General features: G+C 28.9%; 1 protein-coding gene across 1 annotated transcript in view; it reads right to left on the bottom strand.

Annotated features, from left to right (window-relative positions):
- The window catches only part of LOC148312389 (uncharacterized), a 41,252-nt gene that overhangs the window by 12,101 nt on the left and 4,547 nt on the right, over nucleotides 1–24,604 (bottom strand). The window lies entirely within an intron of this gene.

Raw genomic sequence — 24,604 nt, 5'->3', positions numbered from 1 at the left:
TTAATCGCTATGTTAATTGGATAATATTTGCTATTCTGTAATTAACGTCTTGAGAATCAAATAGGTTATTTGTAATAATTTAGATTAAAAATAAATGAGTACAATGGCACTGAAAAAATACGATGAATAAAAAAATAGTCTCGTCTTTTTGGGAGACGGAAATATTTTATTTTTCTTTTGTAAAATTGAATTTTGGACAATGTTTATTTTTATTTTATAAAAAAAAGTGATATATCGTATAAATTAATCATTGACTTTAAACATATAAATTTTATTTCATTTTTTTCTTTAAAATTAAATGTAAATATATATATATATATATATATATATATATATATATATATATATATATATATATATATATATATATATATATTTATATATATATACATATACATATATATATATAAATATATATATAAATATATATATATATATATATATATATATATATATATATATATATATATATATATATATATATATATATATATATATATATATATATATATATATATATATATATATATATATATATATATATATATATATATATATATATATATATATATATATATATATATATATATATATATATATATATATATATATATATATATATATATATATATATATATATATATATATATATATATATATATATATATATATATATATATATATATATATATATATATATATATATATATATATATATATATAAATACATATCGACAATACATAGTAAATGTGGTAAGATTTTTTATTCAATTGTTGCTCTAAAATATTTAATAATGTTTTATTGATATAACTTTTTTTTTCTAATTCAAGATTATGTTACTTTACGTATCTGCCATTTGGGAGATTATACTAAAATGCCGAGAAAATATTAAGTTTTATTGAAAAACATTTTAAGAACTAAAAACAGGTTTGTTCAGAACAAGGTTTTTCATATAAATATTTTTTTCTAAAAACAGGTAAGATATACTGCGGTATTATACATACTGAATTTCGAAAATGATTTTATTATACTCATCAGAGTATAAAAAATATATATGGTCATTATTTTTCCGTATATGTTAGCACATCAAATGAAATTAAACATGCAAATAACACACTGTGGATAAAATAAAGCAAGAAAATTCACATATAATGTTATGTTATGTTGCACCCAGCTCAGGTACACAAATTAAAATAATCGTTTGGCTGTTCGGTTGGAATAATATCGCAACCTTAAGACAGGATTACAAGGACGATGTTCTAAAAAATAAGTAAACCAGAATTTTATACAAAAGAAAAAACTTGAGAGTAGAATTAATAAGTTTACAAAAAGTGTTTTAATTTTTTAAATAGATGAACACAGGCTTTAAACAATACTTTATTGTTTTATGTTCTGCTATTTAAATTAAATGTTTTTTTATTTTAAATGTTGATCGAAGGAATTTGTTTCAATTTTAGACTGTTGTTAGGTAGGTATATCAAAAATACGAATTGTATTAAAAAAAAACAACAAATATATATTTATTTAAATATTAGTTTTTCTTTATAAAATTGTAAAATGTAAAGTAAAACTTTAATCACCATTAATATTTAAATATTATTAAACGTAGTTATTGTGAAAATACCTAGCTTAAGAAAAACGCGGTTTTTTCAACACGCGGTTTCAAAAACACGTGTTTTTTTAAGGAATTAAAATATTTTTAACCAAATAAATTATCTTGAATATGTTATGTGTTGAATAATATTTAAAAATTATTGTTAAAAGTTGTAAAAAAAAATTAACCTTAAAATGGGGTTTCTTCAACATGCGATTTTAAAAACACGTGTTTTTTTTCATGAATAAAAATATTTTAAATTAAAATAATTTTTAATTTAAATTTATTTCTTCACGGCTTCTCGATAAATATAACTTAAAAAAACTGAAACAATACTAAAATTTAAAAAAAAATAAAAAAATAGTGGTTAAAACGTGTTTAATTTAGGTGATGGTTATAAAACAAGAAAAAATTATAAAATAATAATTATAATATGGATATTTTAAACGTATTTTTTTTTATATTACGAACAAAGGAGTTTGAACAAATGTCTAAAATACTAGGAATATGGAATGTTCTTTATAAAATTAAAATGCACAAGTTATTTTAATAAAGATTTGTTTGATTTTCCAAGAAGTATTTGAAGAAGATTTACCTTTTCAGCAATAAAGAATTTCCCGCCACGTTTTCCCGGCATTTCAAGCAAGGCACCGCTCTGCATTGTATAAACCATGATACTGGCGACACTAGCTATCCGCAGACGACTTCACTCAATGGCCAAAGGCGGCCTACTGATGAAATCGAAAACGGTGCATCTTTTAAATACAAGGCATCGTGCCACGCGAAGCCTGCGTACGACAGGTGTCGGCAATCATTAGTATGAATTCACTGACGAGTAGGTACCCGTGGAAAATCGCGTTTGAAATTGCCAAATGAACGAAAATCTAAATTATTTTAAGTAAAACACTTAGGTACCTAACACATATCATACGTTTTCTCTCTAACTTTATTTGTACCCAATAGTGCATACGGCACCTCTACGGATCAACACAGTGTTAACGTGATGAAAAACCACATTAAGGTGATCAGTTCTGAACATCAAATTGATTCCAATCCTATATCATTCGATATTCTTGTCTTCTTCTCCGACTTACTCATCATTACTGAGGTTTAAAAAAATATATTTGTTAGTTGCCATAGAAAATTTTCCTTGCCTATTATGTACAAGGATTTGAAGCATTTTTAGTTTATATCTTTAAAAATGTAAGAAGATGTGCTTAGTTCACAAAAAATACTGAAGTTGATCACAAAAAAACAAAACAAAAGGTACAAAACAATAAAAGTAATAAAACAAAATTACTGAGATTGTGACCCTTGTGGAAGCATCATTCGATATAGGAATGGAATATATTTTATGGATTATGGATCACGTAAGTTTAAATGCCCAGGTGAAAGACATAACTAAAGGTAAATGCGATTAAACCAGCGGTCGTCACACTTTTCTGGTCAAGGGTCACATGGGGCAATGTGAGGTATCACTGCGGGCCGCACACTTATGAATTGGGTATTATGTACGATAGCCGACTGTTACATGCTAGGTTCCAGCTCGAAGCTCCTATACATACTCCTAGCCAACCCCTACCCCTATCTAGGCATTTACAGGGCTTATGACCTGTCATTGGCTGGTTTAAGTGGCCACTTGATGCTATTCCCTGAAATAAATTTAAAATATTCTTTGTCTCTATCGAGATTTTAATTACTCAAAATATTGTAAAAATAAAGTTAGTCGCAGTGCTAAAACAGTCAAAGATAATCTCTGTCTTAACTCAAAACAAATATTAATATCGCGTCATGTCAATTGAAAATGTAATTTAGAGTAACATCCGCAATTATCCGAATCATTTTTTATATCGAATTCGGAAACGGATATTTTATTGCCGCGGGCCGCAGTTTGACGACCAAGGGATTAAACCATTTTAATAGTTTCATCAATCAATGGTTGCGGATTCATTCTTTGAGTGTTTATTTTCATGTCGCACGTAGAAAGTGTTTGCCAGTCCAACGTACCATAGACGATATGAAGCGATATACAAATAGCCTGAACATTAACAGACGACTGAAACTTTTATGGATAAGTTATGCCGTTCAATTACTATAACAATAATCTGATTACTTCAATTAAACGGTCCGGTCGATTGGAAAAATACCAAGTAATGAGACACAAATGCAATGCCTTTTGAACAAAGATTTGATGATGTGTTTGATTAATTGATTTGAATTTCTTATAAAAACGAGCGGAAAATAGCGAGCGATGTTTTATGAACAGTTTGACGTTTTGTCTAGTAGAATTTAAATTTCTGTTATACCAAAGTGAGAAATGTTTATGATAAGAAAATATCCCCTTTTCCAAAATAATTTGTAAAAGGTAAGGCACTTTTGTTCCATTTTATTTCTTTTATTTCAAATTATGTCTTCTATTTTAAGCTTAGCATAGCTCATCAAAAGATTCGAGAGTTTCAAGTTGGGAGCGTACATTACAGAAAATTCTTCCTCAAACCCTTATCCGCACTCTATGTTGCATAGGGCACTGCATCATATAAACGTAATGTTATCGTGATCGTTAACATACGAAGGAAAGGCGATCAGCCCTCCGCTTCAGGCACTAGTCCAGGGTAATATTTAATAAATATTAGAGTGAAAAATCACATACATTTATTTGACCCCTCCCAGGGAATTGAACCTGGGACCTCCACGGTACGTAGCCAAGCGTGCTGACCATCACAATATAGAAAATGTGCATTTAAGATTTGAAGCACCACATTCAACAGTATGAAGACGGCTGTCCAAACTCAAAACACAGTAAGGGACATTTTTTTTGTAGTACTTTTTTTTTAATTTTTGGGCTAAGTAGATTCTACTTAGTCCAAAAATGCAAAAAAAACGTACTACAAAAAAATGTCCCTTACTGTGTTTTAAGTTTGGACAGCCGAAGACTGTCTGGAGATCGGATTTGTACTCATTGAAGACCAAGTACCGCTCAATCAATGCCTGGATTATACTTACATATTATTTTATACGGCTGTGAAGCATGGTACAACTTACAAGGGCCCAGAGCTGTCATATATCTTTGATAGTATATATCTATGACGAATTTTATCCTTGAGTTCGTTTGACTTTGTGAGAAACCAGGAAATAAGGCGCAGATGGCAGCCACCCGTGGTTACAACCGACGCTGACGTCAAGAAAAGGGAATTCAGTTGAGTAGGCTGTCTTGTTGACTTTAATTTTTAATTCATTAAAAAATATGTATGATCACATTTTTCTTCTTTATCTTTTCATTTGCCTTCTTTTTTTCTTTCAAAATTTTATTTTTATACAAATGTCGAATCGTAATAATTTTATTTTAATGACCTGATGATGGTATGATTTTCCGAAACCGGTAGTCAGGAAAAAGTGTTTATAAAAGTGGTATTACACTAAGTGAACAATGGATAATAAGGAGAGTGTTTTATAATGACATTTTTTAAACATTTATACTTTATTACACAATCTTGTAATTTTAGTTGCGCTGAGCCTCTCCAAAAAAGACACTTAGCTCTTGTGCTTGGAGAGGGACTCTTTTTGTTGTTGTTGATATTAACATGTTATTTAAACATCAAAAAAATGTGTGACTGGGGAACATATATTTTTATGCGGTGCAAAGGAAGTTATCTTGTTTAGTTTTTTATCATTGTTATATAGTCTGTATATGCTTATAGTCTTCGTAAAGTTTCTTTTTTGGAGTGTTTGTGTCTTTTACATTTTTAATTTCTAAAGGAAAATGTTGAATTTTTATCAGTTTCCTAAGTATATTTAATTTTGTCAATACTGTTTTGTATTGTATTTGTGTATTCAAAATAATTTATAAGTATGTCTTTAGGATATATTAAATTAAACTCTTTTTCATTCGAGTCCGTAAAGAAACTTATCCCTAAAATACCGATCTAGAAATGTCAGTTAAGTTATATTATATTATTTTATTACTACATTTAAAAAATATTCATGCTGTTGAATTCTTGCGTAATATGGATTTGAAAAATAAATATTACAAGAACCGCAAATACGACACAAGATAATATAATAAAACGTGTGTTTTTTTAAAAGGATAAAGAATTATTTTATTATAACAAGATAAGAAAATAGAGATAAGAATTTAGGAGGGCTTAAAAAAAAGGTGTGACTGTAAATAAAATGAATTATATTTATTTTAATAAGGTCAACATACAATACACAAATTAACACTGCGTTTTTCGTTTACAGTTATTGATATTTGATTTGATCATTTAAATTTTCGACTTATCTTCAACAGTAATCATTTATAAGCTAGATTTTATTGAATAATTGAATAAATAAAAGGCAAGGCCATATTTATTGAAGAAATAAGACAAAATTTAAAAATGGATACAAAAATGCGAAAATGCCGAGGAGGATTCTAAGCTGACATTGGCATATTGAATTGTATATTTATGAGATGCATTTTATGTCTTGCAAACAACAATTTATTCACATGTTTATTTAGGAAAATATACAGGGTAATATAGAAAATAATTTTGGCGCGATGTCATTGTTTTCTAATTTTTTGTCAAATAAGACTAAAAATGACAAATAATGTTTCAATAAGTCACCGTTGAAAGTAGGTTTATGAAAAAGCTATTCGCTTTTTCTACTTTTTATTCTAAAACCGCAGCGTTCGATTATTCGATTTGATTTTTTCAACGTTCTTTTTTATGTTTGAAAATTCGATATTTGAACTACTTTCACGTTCGTTTTCGAGTTTCAAGTTCACGGCTTTGATTGGCGGGAAACAGCTGCAATTCGAACGTTTTGAATATAATAATAATATGTCCATTCATATCGGTTAATGAGAACGCACGTTAGCAGCCAGGCATTAAAAAAAACAGGTATCTACTTACTCACTTTTAAAACAGAGCAGATAATTATTATTTATAGAATGTGTTACTGCGTTTGAAAAATTAATATAAAAAAACGTCACCGACGCTGGATATTTTAGGACTGTACACCGATGGTATAAAACAATATTTCATATGGGATATTATTTTACTTCGCATTGGTTCCTACAAAGAAGTTCAAAATTGGACAGTCCAATAATGGATTTCCTTAAATAACCATGACTTCTTCCAGCACATATCCCGTTCATTGCCAGAAAAATGGGCGAAAGTAGTAGTTAGCGACGGTAATTATTTTGATAAATGTATTTTTTCCCTTTGATATCGAAAAAAATGGTTACATTTAGCAACAAAAAAACGGCACTTTCAAATGCACCTAATAAATACCTAAAGTAGTAAAAAGACATGCTTTTAATTAATTCAACTAATAAAATAACTTACAATGACGTTGCATGTAAAAACGATATCAGTCTTCTATTTCGACTTTGTACCGCTTAGAAATCATGCTGAATTCATTCTCCCTAGCGGCTATAAAGAAATAAATTAATCGAAAAAGAATCACACTTATAAATACAATGAATCGTTTTTTATCAAGTTTTAAACACTTAGATACCACCTGCTGATGGAGACACATTTTAACAGAGTGGGGAAAGAATGTTTTGTTTTTAAATAAAACTAGCTGTACGAAAATATTTCTGAAACACGACTCACTCTACTTTAGATTAACTATTTTAATCACGATAATATTATTATATTTGATTGAAAGAGAATGTTAATTAGACTATTGGAATTAGAAACGTTTTATAAAGACATAAATATCCATCGCTTATTAATATACATGCTTAAAAAACCCGTTTATGCCATTTTTTATTATCAGGAGAGCATGACAAATTGAGCATACAGTCCCGTGACAAACTGAATTTTATTATAAAAATAACAAACAACTATCTGAATTTATAATTGTAATCACTTGATCACGGTTTGACTCCAAGTCAAATGGATGTTAACCCTCTGTTGGGCACAATGTATTAATTAAATACATAAAGTTATTTATTATTTATTCTGACACGCCGTTAGTTATTATTTGCGTTATTTATTCCGATAAATAAAGTTATTCATCTCTTATTATGTATATCTTCCCAAGTCAAGCCGATAGGCATTCCTGTTAGTTAAAAAATGTGGAATGAATCTGGAATTGAGGAGTGAGTTGATGTGTACAATTTTAACACATTTAACACATTTCGTATATTGTTAATTGAAATTGTTTTAGATTTTACAATCAAAATTTTAATTGACCGTACATTTCTTCTTTTTCTTCTAACCTTTATTCGTAACCAATTCGTATTGACGCAGTGTTATTTCCAACGTTACTTTCATGAAGGCAAGGAATCTTGCGCTTCAGCTTGCGCAATATATTTATACATGTATTTAAATAAATATATTTATATTTAAATATATATATATATATATATATATATATATATATATATATATATATATATATATATATATATATATATATATATATATATATATATATATATATATATATATATATATATATATATATATATATATATATATATATATATATATATATATATATATATATATATATATATATATATATATATATATATATATATATATATATAAATGTATATATATATATATATATATATATATATATATATATATATATATATATATATATATATATATATATATATATATATATATATATATATATATATATATATATATATATATATATATATATATATATATATATATATATATATATATATATATATATATATATATATATATATATATATATATATATATATATATATATATATATATATATATATATATATATATATATATATATATATATATATATATATATATATATATATATATATATATATATATATATATATATGTATAATCGAAGCTTGAAACGTGGAAACAAGAGTAAATATGTTATTTATTGTCGTGATATATGTGATTAATTACTTTTAAATTTGGTTGGTTGGAAAATATTCTTCTTAGAAATAAGCCCGCCATGTACATATGTTCTCTAAAAGAAGTTTAATTGATAAATCAGTCAATGTTCTTTAAAATGTAAATAAGTTTAATATTCCTCAGAATAATAAGGTCAAAATATCTTTATAACATAATTCTGATAAGTATTACAATAGTAATAATAAATTGTGTGTCTATTAGATACGAGTACATTGCTATCGTTCGTATCTCGCTGTGTATTACGCCCATCGGCGTCGGAGTGTTAGCAACATTTCAGATGTTTTCGTTTTCGTTTACAAAAAACCAGTCGTCATTATAAATTTCAATGTACAAAAAGTCTCTCAACTAGTTCCAAAATGGGACAAAATGTGTGCTGAGTTTTTTTAATGTCGGGTACCTATCGGTGAGCGTAATTCGGTAGGATTGATCGGAAATTTATTAGGTACGTCACAAACCATAAATACATGGAGCGATTCTGTAACTCACTCTTTTATTTACTTAAGTTCTACATTTCATGATCAATTTAATATTAAATTTATTTTTATAAGAGTGAAAATAAACTCGTAAATAATGTTTATTTAGACCCGATCGGAAATCGAATCTAAGAAGTTATGTATAGTAACCAAAGCACTATTCACTGCACTACAGAGTGTATGAATTTTAGTATTATACAAATATGAAGAAGTTATGTGGTAGAAGAATATCCGTTAAATCATTATTTTTTATTTGTTTCATTTTATTACACATTTTTCTTAGAGAATAGAACCCGTTTAAAAATTAAGAGGTGCTTACAACGGAATATGAAATACACAGATTTATCTAGAATGGCGCCATCATAGAAAGTTAATAATTTATGCCTGATCGACAAGAAATTTGACGCAGGAAATGCAAACTCATCGAAAAACAATATTTTTTACAATGCGCCTATTAAGAACTGCCCCGCTTTCTACTAAAATGTTTTTAAAGCTACGTTTAAAAAAATCACGGTGTTTGATTGAAAAAGTAAGTTTTACCATAAAAAAATTATTTAAAATTATTATTATTAAATCCTTGAATAGTTTGAGTGATTATTGATAATAATTTGAGTGATTTTGATCCTCTCAAAGTCCAAAGTCATTTTTAGGTCAGTTGTTCAAAGTAACTGAGTGGGTAGGTACCTTTTCAAGGTGACATTTATACGCCTACAATAAATTTTTACACATTTGTTTACACATAACAAAACATGTATACACAAATGTTTTGTTATGTATGTACACATTTCTTAATTTTGTACTTTAATTTAAAAAATAAATTCATTAAATTAATTTTTAATTTAATTTCAGTTTTAATTATTTACAAAAATACTTCAATTTCATACTATTTCTGTGAGCCTAAGTGGCTCATTATTAGAAAAAAATAGGTATCCAATAAAGTGGGTTCGAATACAGAAAATCTGACTCAAGAGTCCGCGACACTAACCACGGGACCACAACACGACACAAAACTATTGTAGTTTCGTGACCTAAGCGGCTCATTATAAAAAATAGGTATTGAATTGTGGTAGAGTGGGTTTGAACCCAGAATCTAAAGCTTTAAAGCGCGACGCTAACTATGGGACCACAACTCAACGTCTTATTTAAATAAAAAAATATATTATGTATTTTGTTTCATATTATATTGTTACTTCTTCGTGCATTCCTTTGATATTTATTATAAATAATTTTTTTGTACGAGTATGATTTTTATACGGTTTAAAATACTTTTTTTTATATAAATATATACATTTAAACATTTTAACAATAAACTTATTTTACATTTATCATAAAATTCATTTTATTTTAATTTTGTGTTTTTTCCCCAACCAACACAGGTCTTATTGACTTAGGACTTAATATTTTGTAAGTGAAAAAATAAATGATAGATAAACCCATTTCAAAACACCTGAATAAACAAAAAGTTACCTTATTATTTACTTAGATGTTCTGAAATGGATTTTGTTCTGTCGTTAGGACAGTATATCTGCAAATAGATAATAATAAACATATTTATCTATGAGCCTTTCACTCTATAAACTTCAGATTGTGACCTCGTTGGGTTTAGCGTGATGGCAAGTAGTGTTAGACTTTCACGGTTATTGCAGCTAATAATATGATATTTAATTCAATTTTGGAGAATATTTGAAAATATTAAATATTTACATTTTTGAACACGCGTGTGTTATAAAAAAAGTAATATTCATCAAAAATGTTAAAAAGAGGATAGTTTTAAATTGATTTAATATACATGTACGAATATTTAAGAAATACATAATATTATTGAGTAATATTTTAGTCTGCCTCCGTAGTGTAATGGTCAGCACGCTCGGCTACCGTTCTGGAGGTCCCGGGTTCGATTCCCAAGGGGGGTAAAATAAATATAAATGATTTTTTCACTGTCATATTTATTCAATATTACCCTGGACTGGTACCTGAAGCGGAGGGCTGATCACCTTTCCTTCATGTGTAAATGATCAAGATAACACTGCGTTTATATGACGTAGTGCCCTATGCACCATTGGGGTGCGGATAAGGGTTTTATATATATATTTTTATTTTTAATATTTTAGGATATTCATTGCGAAACTAAAATTTTCCATTATAGTAGATTCTGAGGTATTTTTAGAAAATTCTCACTATCCTGATGGTGTTTTTTTGGAAGGGATGCGGAATACATGGCTTAGACAACTGAATCGCATTTTCTTGGCGACCAGTGTGACCATATACGAGTATATGTAGCTGGCTCACACCCCATATTTCTAAGTTTTTCACGAAGTCGAACCATAACACCTAAAATTCCTTTTAAACACATATATGAATAAGAATATGGAAGTCTGGGTATTAACAGGGCTTATGAGCTGTCGTAAGCTAGTTAAAAGATCACTTTACACACTGCAATATTTACTATTCTACCCATGATCGGCAACCATACTACTCAAATTTTTGGAACTCTATAACTAGATATAAGATGAAAGTACAGTAAATGTGTCATGAAAATGGTCATATATCTAGGAGTTTCGAAAATTTGAGTTGTGTGGTTTTCAATCATGGGTAGAATGGTGAATGTTGCACGTGTGTAAAGTGATCTTTTAACTAGCTTACGACAGCTCATAAGCCCTGTTAATACCCAGACTTCCATATTCTTATTCATCTATGTGTTTAAAAGGAATTTTAGGTGTTATTACTTAACTAGCCTTTGATAGGTCTGTAAATACCCTGATTCCATATTCTTCTTCATCTTTGTTGAGATGTAAAAAAATAAAGCTCCTAAATAGACAAAAACCAGATTTGTGAACAAGTATTTGGACACACAAATGTTGTGAATGAGTATATTTTTAGAATCGATGTATTATGCTCGAAAGTTAATTTTTTTATATTTCCTGTAATGTTAAGACAAATGAACAGGCACTTCAGATATTAATACGACGACATCATTAAAAATAAAGATACTTCTTTTTTTAAAAACGAAATCTTTAAATCGTTTCCTGAATACATTATTATTTCCAGAATCAATTATGAAAATAAACATTTTTAATTCACAAAATATCTCTTTTTAAAAAGAAAGTGATAACGATAGGTAATTAATTAATTGATGTGGGGAAACAATGACAAATGATTAAATAAAAAAAAAAACGGATGTCATATCTTTATTTTTAATTTTTATGAGACATAAAAAATCAACAATAAGCATTTTATAGAATCGGTTTGTTTTGTTCTATGGTGAGCTTTCGAGAAAGTGATCAATAACAGATGTTCTACTTTCTTATTAAATGAAAGCTTTCACTCGTTCTTATACTATCGGTGTACGTAGGACTTGCACAGTACCTACTCGGCTTTCCCTCGCTCATAAAGAAAATAGACGTAAAATGTACCTATCTAAATATGTACCAATATTGGCGACAAATAAAATAATTTAAATTAAATAAAACTAATTTAAATTAACGTTTACGATTGAGCAAAAATTATATCTTCACCCTTTACGTTTGGGTTTAGATATTAAATGTTAAAATCAAATACTGATTTTTACAGTCTACTAAATGATATTAAAAAAGGGTAAAAAACAGGTGGAAAATTCAGAGGTATTTCGAGTTTATAAGCTATTGCGCCGCTACTCGGCTATTTACTCAAAGTCTTAGTTTTTTGAATGAACAGATAAATATTTTTGTTTTTACTATTTACAAAAATACTTTAATTACATACGATTTCTGTTAGCCTAAGCGGCTCATTTAGAAATATGTATCAAATTGTGGTAGAGTGAGTTCGAACCGAGAAACTCAAGAGTCCGCGACACTAACCACGGGACCACAACCCGACACAATGTAATGACATAGTTTGAAAATGCCATAACAAGGCGTAACAATTGTCACAAATTGTATTTAAATGTGTTTTTAACGATAAAATACAATTTAGTAGACTCTAAAAGTCCGTGTTTGATTTTAACATTAAATATATAAATTAAGATTAAGTCCTACAAATTAAACGCCAAATCTATAAATATATATTTTTTTGTTTGTAAAACGTCGCTTGAAAGTTCAGCGGTTTATTCATATGTATCCGTTGCGTATGGTTTGATGAATATAGTTTTCACGCGATAAGAAGTTAGGTACTATAGTTTGATGTTACTTAAAATGGCGTTTGTATTTCCTGAGATAAATAGAATGCGTGAATTTGGTTTATCAATTTAATATACATGTGTTATGAGGCAATGGGAGCCGCGTGGAACTGGGTGCCGGATGTTCCGGCGGGATACGACTTAAGGTCAAACTTATCAATGTTACCACACATACCAATTTATCATTATTAAAATAAAGAGATCTATAGTGAAGTAGACATATTAAATATAATTACTTAACGAATTCACCACTTGAAATATTAATATTTAATAGAAAAAAAGTTCGTTGAGATTATATGCAAATGTTTTTTTTTGCTGTTCGTGGATTTGATATAGACCAATGGTCTTGTGTATGGAGGGTTGTCAATGCGCAATATTAATCTATATCCATAAAAAAATACACGTTCGTTTGTTCAACATAATTAATCTCCAAAAGTTATACACTGATTGCTTTGAAATTTGGACACAACGTTCCATTGGAATTTTCACGTCTTTTTAGGTAAAAACACTTTTTTGACCGCGATGGCAGCGCCATCTGTTAAATGTGACAGAAACTCACGCGATTCTATTGATACCTGCAGTCATTAAACGTTTTCAATATTTTCGATTACCTACATTGTTGTTTCATAGATTTATAATATTTTCAATGCCTTACAAGGATTGTGAAATAAAACATTTTAGAAATGCGTTTATTCCATTTTATTTATTTTTTATTTAACTAAAACAAGCCACAGAAATGTGTGGTTAGATATAAATAATCAAAGTGAAATGTAAACCATTTTAAACGCATTTTTTTCAGATTTCAAAAACATTCTTTGTAATTTTCCCATTATGATTAGTAAAGGTTTTAAATGAATATATGAAAAAAGGAATGCAATTTTTTGTATTCGATACAAATAATGCTCTCAATTAGATCGACGAAATGTATTTCTTTGAAACACGATTTGTTTCCAATTTCAATTTGTTATTCGTGACTTCAGCAGAATGAGCTTCAAATCCGATGAAATCATTAGCACAACTCGGCATGAAATAGTCTCACATTGCTCTCATCTTGTTTTCTAGAACTAAACGGGTATTTTCAGATCAATTTCTTGTGTTGTAGCTCTCACAAAAGTTACTTGAAGTACTACATTTTCTCCGCTGTGGGTTTTGCGGCTTGCGAAATTGAATTGAATTGAATTCAATGCCGACATAATCAGAGTTTATTTGTTAAAAATTAAGTTTTATCTTATATTCGATGTAATTTGTCGAATGAATTATTTAAATGATAGGTATTGCATTTCATTTTATTGACGTATTTTATAAAAACCGATTAAGACTTCATTTAATTCTAAATTTTATTATGGGTTTATCAAATACAAAATCAGGATATTAACTTAAATGAGAGTAAACTCAAACAAATTTTAAAGAATTCCTTCATATTATTAAATTACAATTTAAATAAATAATTTGAAACGATATTTAAAAAAAAAGCTAAACGAGTTAACACTAATTGATCAAGTAATAGAAAAAAATAATTAAGAAAAAAAATCATTAAAAAGATTTTATTTTAAGAGCCTTGCTGGAGGATTATTATAACCCTTATCCGCACCTAATGGTGCATAGGGCACTGCATAAAATTGAGGCAGTGTTATCTTGATCATTACTTACATGAAGGCAAGGTGATCACTCTTGCGCTTCAGGAACCAGTCCAGGGTAATATTAAATAAATATGCAGTGTTAAATCACTAATATTTATTTTCACCCCCCCCCCCTGGGAATCGAACCCGGGACCTCCAGCACGGTAGCTAAACACGCTGACCATTACACCACGGAGGCGGACAATTGCTTCAGGATAGGGAAAGTAATTGTCAAAATACATCACAAACACCCGGATCAATTGAAAATAAATTTATTGATTTTATTTTGCACTTGGCGGGAATCGAACCCGCGACGCTAGTTTCGCAGTCAAGCGTCCATCCAACTACGCCATTTAATTTCCAGATATTTTTAAAGTCCCTCATCATAATGAAGATTCCACGAACCATAAATTGAGAACCGCTGGCCAATAATACGGCGTGATTGACACCTGCCGTGTAACCTCGAATACTATTAGAAAATTATTGATAACTGCACAATTAATTGTGCTAGTTATATTAAACATTATTATTTTAAAATACAAGTTAGTATGCTATCAAAAAAATAAATCTGCACCATTGTGTATCCATTACCTAATTCTTACATTCTACAAAAAAATAATTAATTGTATGTATGCATATATTAACGAATGGTGTTATGTTCATTTTATTATTCGATGTTTAATAAATTGCCCAATTAAGACAAGACTGCAAATTTAGTAGAATTAATTTCCTATAATTATTTTTAACCAGTAAGTTATTTTACAAATAATATTTTTCATCGTGAATAATGGTATTGTAAGTGTGTTAGACAATGGTTCAACTTTCGAGGGGTTTAAATAAATATAAGTGTTATTTTTTTGTTGTGAAAATATTTTTACTAACCTTTACACTGTATTGAATCATTAGGGTGGCCTATACATCATTGGGTGCGGATAAGAGTCAAGTAAATAATAAAAATAGTAATTTAGGAGCATTTTACTTTAAATGAAATGTAATAATGAAGTAAAATATATAAAAAAAACATTTATCACGCTTTATTTTGATCTGTCGCTCAAATATAAAAAAATACTATAAGATCATTTTTAAGTTTATTAATGAAAAACGACTAGTTCCGAGGACTACAAATACCCTTATCAACAGGTAAAAATACAAACTCTTTTATCACTGCTGTTCACTTGTTTCCGATGAGTAAATCTGTAGTTTTAGAAACTAGTTGTGTTTACATTCATAAACTCACAACATAGATGAAAAATATCACTTTATACTTAAGCTGAGTAGCTTAAAAGCGAACTCAATGTTGGTGGTCGTCAATCACGGGTAGAATAGTGAATGTTACACGTGTGTAAAATGATGCCTGTTACACGTGTGTAAAGCAAGCCTTTGACAGGTTGCAAACCCAGACTTCCATATTCTTCTTCATATATGTAGAATTGTTAATATAAATAACTCCTAAGTAGAGAATCCCAAACTTGTGAACAAGGATTTGGACACACTAAAAATATTGTGATTAATCAACTCATAAGCATATTTTAGTCAAGTACTTAAAAAAACATATATTAGAGCATTTATAATAAATAAAATGTTTTTTCACGAAGTTCTTGGCAAATCAATAAATAATATATAATTTGTCACAACTAAATATGTATTATATAAAAGATAATCGATAATAATGTCTTATGTCGAGTTTTAAAGACACGGTTGCCAATTACAAAAAAAAAGTTTTTAAAGTTCAAGACGAATTCACCATTTTTGTGTTACAGTTGCATATTGAATACTGATTTACCTATCGGTTTATTTATATTATACCACCAGTACATTCCACAAAGTTAATGGCAAATGATAGTACATGTTAATATAAGATTTGTAACAAATAAATATGCAAAAAGGTAAACAACAAAAAATATTCGTCGGGTTTGAAGACACGGTCACCGATTGCAAAAAAAGTTTTTAAAGTTCAATAAGAAGTTTCCGTTTTTTGCCGCAAAAGCAAACTGAAAACTGTTTTACGTATCAGTTTATTTGTATCACACCATCAGTACCGAGTCCCGATAGCTTTCTCCTCTTGCGCTTATGCCAGTACCTTATGCGAGGCTTCTTGTATCTCACCAGTCGACTTTCTTATTCCATCTCGTTTTTTGGTCGTCCCCGATTCTCGGCGGACCACATCTCGCTGCATAACAAAAAGCCGACACTTTGGACCCGACAATAGATTATACGTAAATAATTTATGATCGGTGACAACTGCGTTCACGGTCATTACCATATCGACAATGGGAAATTTCAATGAAAAAAAATCAAATACTTAATTTGATTTTAATGTCGTCGTACTATTTTTCAAAATACTTTTTTACTACTTCTTATTTTTTGAAACGTTTAAAAAAATCTAAACGTAAATCATGCTCGTTCAGATTACAGAGCGTTTTGAGAAAAATGAGAGAAAAAAGAAAACATCAGTTAATGAAAATGCTCTTATGAAATAACGAACCTAACTAGTGTTCAAGGGACAAATCACGCATTCGTCTCAAAACCGTAAATTCCTCAGTGTTCTGGACGACTTCTTCAGCCCAGTTGATGCTATGTCGAAAGCTTTCACGACTTGAGAAGGTGGAATTTTTCAAACTGGCATTAGCTGCTCGACGTCATCAAAGCCGTCAAATCGTTCGGATAACAAAGCGTTTCAGATTACCGAGCGTTCGGATTCGCCAAGCGAGTTGGCACTGTAAAGTTTTCTCGTGATGTTAGGAGGACATACACCGATATATGTATTATATAAAAATGTTTTTCTAGTGCCCAAACGTGGGGAATTTTTTGACTTTCAAGTTATATATATGATTATTTATATTACTTTCAAGTTATTCTTCTTCCTTTACCCTTATCCGCACCTAATAGTGTATAGGGTACTGCTGTATTGAGTGCTGTTTACATGAAGGCAAGGTGATCAATTCTGCGCTTCAGTTACCAGTCCAGGGTAATCAATATAAACAAAAATATAAGTGAAACGCTTTCCTTATCATCCATTGTTTACTTTATGTAATACAACTATTATAAACACTTATTTGTGACTACCGGTTTCGGAAAATTATTCCATCATCAGGTCATTAAAATAAAATCATTACGATTTGACATTTGTATAAAAAAGTAAACAAGTATACATTGTAAACAATGGATGATATGGAGAGTGTTTTATTACCATACCACAATGTTATCAATGCTTTTAATATACAAAATAAAAAAAGTAAGTGTTTGTTTGTTCAAAATGATATATCTCCTAAAGTCAACTTATGATTGTTATAAATTCGACATAACGTTGGATTCAAATGCATGCGTTTTTTTTCTTTCTATAAAAATAAAAACATAAATGTTCGTTTGTTAAAAAATCTAAAATCTCCTAAAGTTATTCAAAACTAGTGTAATAGCAACAAAATGGTGAATGAGACCAGCCAGCCAACCAGCCATGACAGGTCGTAAGCCATGTTTCATATGTGCCTGACTTCCATATTCTTCTTAATCTTTGTTGAGATGTCAATATACACCTAATAGTTTATTTAATTTAAACGAGAAAAATTCGCATATAATTTTTCACAACTTACCTTGAATTGTCCGCCTCCGTAGTGTAATGGTCAGCACGCTCGGCTACCGTTCTGGAGGTCCCGGGTTCGATTCCCAAGGGGGGTAAAATAGATATTAGTGATTTTTTCACTGTAATATTTATTCAAAATTACCATGGACTGGTACCTGAAGCGGAGGGCTGATCACCTTTCCTTCATGTATAAACGATCAAGATAACACTGCGTTTATATGACACAGTGCCCTATGCACCATTTGGGTGCGGATAAGGGTTTTATATTATATATACCTTGAATAATATGGTGAATAACGACATACATATTTCTGTTGTACATAATAAACATAAACCATGAGAAAGTACAATCTTTAAAATTGAAAATAAAAAGTCAATCAAAGCGAGTATAATAAAAAAACATGAGAACATAATTGTAAGAGAAAATGCATTCAATTCTTTTAATTCCAAATTACCATTGTTTTGTTTTTAAACTTGACAATCAAAAAATAATGAATCCTACAATAAAAGATGTGGCTGTCAGTAAAAGAAATGAAAGCATTGAATGCAGTTCAGTGGAGTCAAGTTATATTTCATCTTACAATACTAAGTTATATTTCATTTTGGTATTGTGAGTTCACTTTTCTCTAAAGACTTTTCACTTTTTTTCAAAAAGATTTTTTAATTAACTGTCATTTTTCAATGTCAACTGTATGAAATGAATGTCAGCGTCCTATTTTCAAATGGGTTGGTTAGAAATATATTGGGAACCGCTATAATACATTACGCAGATGTTATTGAAATTGATTCCTACTTCGATTACACACTGCCTTGTTTTTTAACCAATAATTCTTAATAATTAAAATGTAACATTGTTTTAAAATCAATATAAATAATTATGGTGATTTTAAAACAAACTTATATTTTAATTATTAAAATAAATCTTTTTTTTTTGTTTGTTTTTTTCGACATCTCATCAAAGATGAAGAAGAATATGGAATTCTGGGCATTTACGGGGCTGACGACCGTCATAGGCTAGTTTAAGTGATCACTTTACACACGTGTAACATTCACCAATTCTACCCATTATTGACAACCACACTACTCAAATTCTTGGAAGTTCTACATATATATATATGAACCAATTTTGAAACATTATTCTTGAATCACTAGAACTTCACTAGAGATATATATTGGTGAGGTGAAATGAAGCTTTTTATTGAGCAGAAACCTATGACGGTCGTTAGCCCCGTAAATGCTCAGACTTCCATATTATTCTTCATGATTTGATGATATGTCAAAAATAATATGATAATAACTCCTGTAATTGGAAATAATCCAGATTTTGTGAACAAGTATTTGGACACACTCAAAATGATGTATATTAAAAAATTTGTTGGATTGTCCGAGATGTTAATTGATAAAAAATCTTTATCAAAGTACAAGGGTCATCAAAAATATATTTTATAATAAAATATAGATCTTTTGTGCCTACTATGTACTTGTTTGAATTGGATTGACTCGGAGCTTGAGGCGTTTGTCTCGTTCATATATTCTCATACGTGTGAAAAAAAAGATAATCGAATTCATCAAATGGATCGTTTCTAAAGAAAATAACGTAAAATCGTGTTCCTTTGTATAATGATTTCTACTAATGTAATGCTTACACAAAACGTAGCGCTTAGCATGCCATACGAGAATGGAGAATAGTAAATACTTTCTAAACTAAATTAATGCTCGGTTCTCATCATTGTATAAAAGCATACCTGTTATGTGCGGGCGTATCTATCTACTCTAAAATGGTTTCCTTTCCCGTAACTTGTCAACCATTGTCTATCAACTTAAACACGAGTCTTCCTCTCACTAAACACACAAAAAAGAAAATAAAAGAAAACATAATTGGCGCTCTGAAGAAAATAAAAGAGGGAATTCTACACTTTCCAGTTGAATTGCTTTTTAAATCTTGAAAACAATACCTTAAAACCCTTTAAGTTATTATTTTTACTATCTAACCTTCTTAAATACATACAATATAAAATACAGTTAGGAAATCAAAATAGGTTTTATTGATTTTTGTAATTTTTTCTATTGCCATATAATATTCGCTATTAATGATTCCTCTTTTCTCAGGGTATATGGGATGTGAAAAATATTATTTTTGTTGTAAAATGTATTGAAATTTGTAGTTGAATAAGTGAATTTACGAGTAATTTATATTTTTTTTAGTTTATTTAGAAGCGTTCATTCATTCACGGATTGTAAAAAGGGATTGAAAATAAAATATAATTAACTAATTCAGCACTAGTTACTAATTTCGCCTCTCATGATCAATGTTAGGGTCAAAGGACGAAGGCTTTGCAATTTTTTGAGAGGAATTTTTTTATTTTTTTTATTTAAATGTCAAAAATATTAAAAAAATGGATATTTTAATCGCGTCAAACAATTATAATTTTCAATGATTTTAATACTTTAAACAATAATTTGCTTTGTTGGAGAGACGATTCAGAATATTAAAAAAAATAAAGACGTGTAGCTTAAACCATTTTTAAGAGACTGGTATTTAAAAATAAGGTAATTATTTTTGGTTTCAGCTTTAATATTTTTAAAAACATTTGGAGTGTGTCCAAATACTTGTTCACAAAACTAAATGTTCTTAACTGGTCAAATTATAAGCTAAAAATGAAAAATGAAAAGGATGTTTTCTAGCGTTTCTCGAGTATGTGAATATAATCCAGGATTCGGACCTCACATTCAAATGAAAGAGTTTCTGCTTAATAAAAATCTTCTTTCATCTCACCATATATATCTCTAGTGAAATTCTTGTGAATTTATAGTGAATTCAAGTACTTTGTTTCGAATTTGAATAATATATAAAGAAGTCCAAGATTTTAAGTATGTAGTGTGGTTGTCAAACGTGAGTAGAATTTATGAATGTTACACGTGTGTAAAGTGATCACTCAAACCAGCCTATGACGGTCGTAAACCCGTCAGACTTTCATATTTTTCTTCATCTATGTTGATATGTCAATTTTTTTTAATAGGCATACCGTGCGCATTCAAGTTGACATATCGCCCACTCCTTTCATGAACGCCATAAATAAAAAAAACTTGATTTTTCAGGAGAACTTTTTTAAAGTTTAAAAATATAATACAATGAATTAAAAATAATATCAAGCCACTTATTGAACTTTTTACCGTGCAACAGATCTTTTTAGGTTAAACTTGAAGGTTTTTTCTCCAATTAAAAAATATTTTGAATATTTAAAAAAATAATTAAATAATAATACCTTTTCTTAAAAATGCAAAAACAACACTTTCTGCCTTGTAGCGGGTAAATATTAAGTTAAAAATATGCCTCTTTTGCTGGGATATAGTACATTTTATTTGCATTCCGAAAACATGCACTACTGAAAATTGACGATTTTTGTGTTTATGACGTTCTTGAAAGGAGTGAGCGATATGGATTTTGGTCAGTGTTGGCGGCTCTCGCCGGTTGCCATCCTCAGTGATGGATCCATGTCTCATTCATTGTCACATACTGCATGAATGTATATAATTAGGTAGACAGTTTTTTCTATGACTATTTTGAATACTGTTCTCACAGGAAATTAATCTTAACAGAATGAGTCCAACTGACTCGGCAATAGAGTTCTCTGATTAATGACTGACCATTTTGTTGAGAGTTTGTTAATCTTGAGCGTAACTGATTGTTTTTCATTATCTTACTTTAATTGTTGTGCAAAGTATATCTTACTTCTTGAGTGATTGCAAAAAAAGAGGGAAAATAGTAAAAATGGCAATGAAAGGTAACACGAGTTGTTAACATTTTTATACGATTCGTAATGGTTTTTATTAAAATATATTTGTATTGATATTTATGGATAATAATGATCATATTAGAAATAAATAAGATACTTTTATTGTACGGAGCAGTTTTGTAATATTTTTTCAGGGAATTTCCGTTTGTACTCGTATGTTTATTTTCTAATCCTACGTATAAAGAGAAAAAAATAAGGTTAAATAACATAAATTTATTTTTAGAAACATTAAATTTGGTAGATGAAAAATAACAAAAGGTTAATTAATGCTGCATAGGGCACTGCATCAAATTGAAGCAATGTTAATTTGAGTGTTAATTATTAGGCAAGGCAAGGTAATCAGTCTTACGCTTCAGGTATTTCTAATCCTTATCTTGGGTGCACCCCAATGGAGCATAGGGCACTGCATCGTTTTGACCGTGTTATCATGATCGTTACTTACATAAAGGCAAGGTGATCACTCCTGCGCTTCAGGGACCAGTCTAAGGTAATATTAAATAAATTTTGGAGTATAAATCACCCACATCATTTTAGATTATGTATTTTAGCCGAAATAAAATAATACAAATCATTGTATTGTGCACTTATTAAAAAGCTTAAATTTATTAAAAAAATATATTCATTTTCACGGTAATTCATCGTTACCTCTATAATACGTTTTATAACTTACGCATTTTCGTAATAAAGAAAGCTGCTACCTCTTTTCTTAAGAAGAATAATAAAACGTTTATCTATGGAGCGTGGAAAAAATAAGTTAACAATACGTTATGCAATTTGTGCGTAACACTTTCTCTATGGTTATGTCTCTTGTTTTTCAAACAATGAAAAAGAATACATCTTTAAAATAATATATAAATTAAGCGAAATTACACTGTCACAGATTTCTCTTCATTTCTCACGAAATCAACGTGCAGGGTTAAAAGTTATTAATTCATACATAATCTAGTAAGTTGCTGCTTGTGAAACAAAAAATAATAAATTTTTGATCATTTAATCAATTATCCCGCTAAGTTTTACATGCAATTAGTTTTTTTTCCCAACATACGTATTTATTTCATGATTTTTGTTATTACTTTATTTATTTTAAAATATCTTGCCTTATTATACCAATACCACAATGTACATATACTACGATTAAACCTCGTCTAAAATAATATAATGTTTATTTCGTAAACCTGTGAGTGTATGGTCACTTTTATATACCAGTGAGTCTAAAGCTGGTCTAAAATAATATAAAGTTAATTTTGTAAACTAGTGAGATTATAGTTAATTTTGCACATCATTGAGTTTAAAGTTAATTTTATATACCAGTGATTCTAAAGCTGATAAAAAATAACCTTCATTCAGGTTCATTTTAAAAACCAGTGAGTATATACCATCAAAACATTACAGACGCACCGGCGTAGTTGGGTAGACCAGACTGGGAAATTGCAAAATTAATTATGGATTTTTCTATTCTTTTAAAAAAGGTAATTACATCTATTAAACATATTAAATATCGATAGATTTTAAATTAATATAATTTCATTATAGTTAAAGTAAGAAAATATAATATTTTGGTTGGTTGAAGGATATTGTTTACACAATACGCCCGTTAATAAACACTCTCAAATACAAGATATTTAAAACAAAAATTAATCAAATAAAATGATTGAATTGAAATTGATAAAATGAAAGTAGTAAATATCGCATAAGTAGTTTTTGCTAACGTCTTGTAGGTATCGGTTTCATATGATTTCAACCGTGGACGGACATTAAAATATGGATAGAATTACATTGAAATACCATATAATATGCATAAATAGATACTTTTCACTCAATCATATAATGCATTGGATAGACGCAAAGCTATCAATGCGAGTAAATATTTTCTGTAGTCTGTATCTATTCTAATACGTTTCAATTTTCTGGCCGGTGATTTCCCACTTAAATAACAATCAGTTTCATAATAATTCATTGAAATTTCTTCCATTATTATACATTTTCATCGCTTGCATTTTCTCTATTGATCTAATATATTATTTTTATTTAATTCATTGTTTTTACAATGCTTCATGGTTGTTTTATTAAGTGGGTTAGGCGCTATATGAAAACGAAATCGAATATTCAAATGATTGATTTTTCCATCCGTTAATTTTTTTTGTGACTTCTTTTATATTATGTTTCCACGTTTTTCAAATCATTTTTCCGCATGAAAAAACCGTGTTTAAATAATAGAAAACTAAACACTATAAATCATTTATCTGTGCAAAAACTTTTTACTTTTAACCCTTATCCGTGACCAATGATGCATAGGGCACTGCATCAAATTTATGCAGAGTTATCTTGATCGTTACTTACATGAAGTTAAGGTGATCATTCTTGCGCTTCAAGAACCAGTCCAGGGTAATATATTAAATATATATTACAGCATAAAAACACTAATATTTATTTTCACCCTCCCTGGGAATCGAACCCGGGACCTCCAGCA

Source organism: Brachycentrus maculatus, unplaced genomic scaffold (assembly GCF_059751285.1).
Source record: "Brachycentrus maculatus isolate JH-2025_06_01 unplaced genomic scaffold, ASM5975128v1 h1tg000042l, whole genome shotgun sequence".
NCBI classification, from domain to species: domain Eukaryota; kingdom Metazoa; phylum Arthropoda; class Insecta; order Trichoptera; family Brachycentridae; genus Brachycentrus; species Brachycentrus maculatus.
Note: the sequence above shows the minus strand (reverse complement) of the source record. Positions and strands in the feature narration are given on the sequence as shown.